General features: G+C 43.8%; 1 protein-coding gene across 2 annotated transcripts in view; it reads right to left on the reverse strand.

Moving 5' to 3' along the window:
* CILK1 (ciliogenesis associated kinase 1) overlaps positions 1–5,602 on the reverse strand; it is a 41,431-nt gene that overhangs the window by 6,032 nt on the left and 29,797 nt on the right. The gene's annotated exons all lie outside the window — the stretch shown is intronic.

Consider the following 5,602-nt stretch of genomic DNA (forward strand, 5'->3'; position numbering starts at 1 on the left):
AGAGATATATATATATATTTAAAATAATGTAAAAATGGACTGGAAACAGTAAGCGTTTAACAGTTTCCCTATATTGCACAATATCACTACTGTAAGAAAAATGTATTTAACTAAAACTATCAACTTTATTAATACTCTTTTGAATACAGAAACAACCAAGCACTCTTGTATCAATAATCCTCAAAAGCAAATGCTTTCTAAAATTAAAACAAATTGTAGTCCCTTCTTTTGTGATATTCTTCAGGAAGCAACAAACACTTTTTGTCATTGTTTGATTCTTGAAATGAAGTCATCCAGGAGATTTGTAATGTCCAATTCGGAGGCAGAGTTCTTATGAATGTGCAGAAATGCCAAGTGATTTAGATATTCTTGGCTCATTGTCGTTCGCAAATAATTTTTCAGTCTGCACAGGCAACTGAATGATCGCTCAGCCGTGCAGGTTGTAGTCAGAATTCTGTAGAATAATTTCAGGAGAATTATAACTTCTGACACATCACTCAAGCCTTCGTTTTGTTTCAGAAATTACTTCACTTTGCTCACTGAATTAAGTTGGCAATTTCTCGATCTGCAAATATCACTCAACAAATGAAGAGATAGCCTCTCCCTCTCTATGTTAATGTCACCACGGAAAGCTTCACTTATTGGGACAATGTCCTGTTTCAAGTCATTTGCTGCATCAGTTATACACTTATCCAATTTTACTGTGAATGTAAAGCTTTCCATTGAAAACCTCTGTTAAATGGCAACTTTTCAAGCATCAATGATCCCAACATGTATTTGATGAAAAGATTTTCTGGGGTCACTGAAGGCGTGAGGAAGGCTTCCATTGATCTCAGTGGCTTACATTTTCTCAGGAGTGTGGGATCATCTAAATAAAGATTTCTTGCCTTATCTACTGTTGTTTCCCAGAAGTGACTGTGTGATGAGTCGGTGTGCATCCTGCTCAACATCTCTTGCAACTGGCCAACTTTCTTCATAACCAATGCTTGCCAATGACATGTTTGGGCTTTGAATTTTTGCATTAGCTTCTTCTACAGGACCCATGGATTTCACAAGAACTGTCAGTGTAAAGTACGTTGAAAAAGACTGAAGTTGATTTGAGAATTCACTACATTTTGAGCTAAATTCATCTGAAGAGTGACTAAATTCATCCAGGCAGTTCATCATGGCCTCATAGTTTTGGAGCAGTGATTTAATGCTGCTGATCCTTTGTGCCCAACAAGATGGACATTACGGTCGTAAAGAAGTCTCCCCTTCACTCACTCTCTGAATGCTGCCATACACTTTCATGACTCCCTAAAGGCATTGATGAGATCTTTCACCATCAAAAACTTATTACAACATTCTGGAATATTATCCAGGGCATCCTGCGTGGCAAGGTTAAGGGAATGTGTAGCACAGTGCACAAATTCCACTCTTGGCTCTCAATCCTTCACTCTGGCTTGGACCACAGGAAGTTTATCGGACGTTACTGGCTCTGTCAAAACACTGCCCCTGGCAATCAGAAAAGGGCAAATCACACCTGAGAAGTAGTATCTTCCACAATTTTGAAAAGAGAAGCAGCATCCATTGTGTCAATTTGCTAAAAACCAATAAACCCTCATAAATCTCCCAATCTTCACTAGAAAAGAACCTTAAAGAAAAACTTGCTTGTTCTTTTCTTGACAAATCAGTAGTCTCATCCATTATGATGCCGTAAAACTTAGAAGCCCTATCTTTTGCACAATTTGTCTTAGCGCCATCATTTCAATTATTTCCTTAATAACCTCATGTGACAGCCACTTGTATTTTGTGCAACTAAGCCACTGTCTCAGTTCCTTAATCTGTACTGGATAGCAACAAGAGCTGCATCAAATTTGAATCACTCTCATGATGTCCACANTTACCAGTCACAGCTTTGAGGACCTAGTTACTAAGTGGGGTGCTCAACTCCATGTACATCTCCCTTATCAGCCCCATAGCAATGGTGTTGTGGAACGTCGCATTGGGATTCTTAAAACACAGCTCCGTGCTATTACTGGAAAGCCAGACTACAAGGGCTGGCATTTAGTTCTACCTCAGGCACTTGTCACTCTAAATGCAGCTTATAGTCGCTGGCCACAAATTGACCCAGAGCCACCTCCACCTTGAAAACCCATTTTCAAACCCCAAGAGCCAGTGTGGTTATGTGCCCCAGTGGCATCTGGGCGGTCACAGCCCGTCCCAGCTGTTGTGTCTAAGCCTGGCCATTTCCCTAATACCTATCATGTCACCTGCACTGGTCAGTCAGACACTCAATTGGTGCATCATAACTGGCTTAGCCGGAGGTCATAGTTGGGTCACGGGGGCATGTGCCCCAAATCTCCTTGTTAGTTACCATGTTTTGCCTTTATGCATAAATATTGTTTAAAAATTGTTTGTATCAGTGTATACCTGCTGCTCTAGCACTAAAATGCAATAAATTCATGTTGGGGGTGGGGGGTGGGAATATAACGGGACCTGCCCTAGGGCTCGTCCTATTTTTTTCTGCTTTCTTGTTTTAGGCTTGTTTGCAGCTGCAGCATCCCCAGCAAAACCCCCTTGTGAACTGGATCCTGGCCTACGCTCGACAGGAACTTCTGGCTGCTAACTCAGGCGATGTTTCTTCTATTCCCTCTAACCATTATTGCATTGTGTGCTCTAACCCTCTCTCCATTCCTGGGCAAATCCTTTTCTCCTTTAATTTCATCCCCACTGAAATTGTGTCTCGTAAGGAGCCTATCTCACAGTGTCGTAACCCTGACTGGCCCTGGAGACATTTGTTTACCTGCAACTCCACTCAGTCAGATCAATTTAAGACCCCTAGTACCTCTGTTTCTGTGCATAACCCTAATCCTCCTGCTAGTCCTTGTTTTGTATTTTTGGGTCCTAATTCCTTCCGTTCCTGGGGAAACTATCCTAATTGTTCTCATGTTTATATGCCCCCACTTCCTTGCCAGGGGTGTGGTAAGCAATACAGCTGTAATGGACAGTTCAATTGGCAGGAGCCAATTGCCCCTAACTGGTATTGTCAGGCATTTAAGTCCACCTTAGCTACCCTTAATCAGTCTAAGATCCCTGTTACTGTGTTTAATGCTACCTCATGGTTGTCTACCTCTACTGTCAAGAGACAAACGGTTCATCTCAGAGCCGTTGATTGGGCACACCGTTACTGGATTGCAGTTCTCCTCGACCCCTTAGCTGCGAGCAAGAGGAATATGTCCTCAGTTGCTTCCGGCCTGCATTCCCCTTCAGGGATTTATTGGCTGTGTGGTTGTGGTGTTGCCCATAGTCATCTCTATTTCCCCAAGGGTATCTGTGCTCTTGGGCAAGTTTTCATTAGGGGAGGAGGTATCTTTCACAGATCTCCACCTGCGTTTGGTCCACAGAGACGTGAAGTTACCTGGTGGACACAGTTAAAATCTGCCACTGAAACCCTCTTTAGGAGCTATGTGCAGTTTAATTCCTTCAGTTATGCTGTTACCCTTAGTCAGCTTCAAACTCTTTCCCTAAATCTAGAGACGCTTACTAATCTTACAGCTCTTAAATCCCAGCAGATTAATAACTCTCTTACTGTGCTGACTGAATATGCTGAGCAGAATCGTCTCATGTTGCAAACCCTGTCACACCAAGGCCTTTGTGAACCGTTAAAAACTTTGGACTTTCGCTTTAAAGGACAATGTTGCCTTCATTTGTATCCTGGCTGGAACAACATCTCTGCCATCCCCCAACAGCTATCCTCTCTGGCGGTCCGGACCCGCGAGGAAAGCCTGACTTGGGACTGGTGGCAAGCCACCTTATCTGGCTAGGAACTTGGACAATGTGCACAATCTTTTGTTGAATATTGGTTAATTGCTACACCAGTTGTAATTGTTGTTTTCCTGTTAAGTCTTGCATTGTTAAAGCTATGCCTTCGCTTCCTCTTCAAGTTACATACTCTGCTTTCCAGTCAGCTAATAACCAGTCAGACACCGAGACCTCTGTCTAAATTTCCCCTTTCCTTTTGTCTTGGGTTTTTGTGATTTGGTTCCTTTTTTCCCTAGACTCGTTCACCTCCTCCTAGGTGTGAGCTGACCTCCTCGTGAGTGACCTCCAATCGGCCACGGGGGCATGTCGGAGCCCNTGGAAACATTTACCTGCGATTGCAGAGCAGCATACTTCATTACTGCTTCCTTGTGACAGGAGGATTTTTTGTTTGATGTAAAACCATAGATTGTGTGTCTCCAATCTTGAAATCTGGATGAAATAAATGTTGGTTTGGCCTTCGTAGAAAATATTAAGACCTTCTTCTCAGAACAGTTTTTGCAGACAGAGCAAAAATCTCTGTCTAATTCACTATTGGACTTCAACTATGTAAATCTTGATAGCCAAGACTGCTGAATACTCCTTTTCTTATCTTGTAGATTTGTCGCATTTTTCTTTTTGAATAACTTTAGTTTGCAAGCTGGGTGTCAATCTCAGGCTGTCACTTGATGAATTTCCCTTTTCTTTTTCTCTGGGTAACTTTATTAAGAATTTATCCATTGTTGATTATTATTACTGGTCCCACAAATCAAGAATTTGTTGCTGAGATAAAAGGAAGCTACAGCGTGCTGGTGCCACAAGATTACAAGGGCCAATTAAAAGTGGAAAGTGAGAAGCAACACTCACCTGCTTCAATACATTAAATTCTGTTGTATGCTTATAAAACCATTTATATACTTTAAAGAGTATAAAATAATCAAGTATTGTGCTAAACACGATCATACCCCAAACTGACTGCCGAATTTAAGGTGCGTGTTTTTTCCCTCTCAGGCACTCACAGAATATCGCTGTGTTCCCTCTAATTCTTCCTCACTTATGTGCAAAATGAATCTTATGTGTACCAATATGGAGGTGATGTGTGACAAATCACCTCCATATTAGTGCATATAACAAAATTAATGGGGTGGGGCCGAGGGTTGGGATGTGGGAGGGATGAGGGCTGCGGAGTGGGACCAGGGATGAGGAGTTCATGGTGCAGGAGAGGGTGGTGAGTGCTCTGGCTGTGGATGGGGGGTTTGAGACGGGCTCAGAGCTAGGGCAGAGGGTTGTGGGGCTGAGGTGTTCATGGTGCAGGAGAGGGCTCAGGGCTGGGGCAGAGGCTTGAAGGTGCAGGGGGGGTGAGGGCTGGGGATGAGGCTGTCGGAGCCCAATGGCTTCTGGCCTAAGATGGCGGCCTGCAGGGCCTTAAGATGGCGTCTGTATGGCCAATTGTAGGTCATCCAAAGGTCACACTAGCACTGTGTGTTACCTTGAGGGACGTGTGCAGATTCCCGCTCTTTTTGCCTGGTCACCTAAAGGTTGGGCTAGGGCCGTGTGCAGTCTCCTGCTCTTCTGCCCAGCAACCCAGGGGTCAGGTTAGTGCCATGTGCATACCACCTAAGTGCCTTGTGCAAAGGGGCCCAGTCTGACCAATGGTAAGACAGTTCACAAGGTCAGATTAGGGTTGTGTGCAAACCTAGGCTAGTGTGCTGTGTGCAGCTTCTAGCAGCTTCTTGTGTGCCGTCTGCAAAATCTGCCCACGTAGGGGGCAACAGCTCGGAACCTGGAGGGTGGGGGAGCTAGGGACCAATCAAATTGTGCC

Source organism: Chelonoidis abingdonii, chromosome 3 (genome assembly GCF_003597395.2).
Source record: "Chelonoidis abingdonii isolate Lonesome George chromosome 3, CheloAbing_2.0, whole genome shotgun sequence".
NCBI classification, from domain to species: domain Eukaryota; kingdom Metazoa; phylum Chordata; order Testudines; family Testudinidae; genus Chelonoidis; species Chelonoidis abingdonii.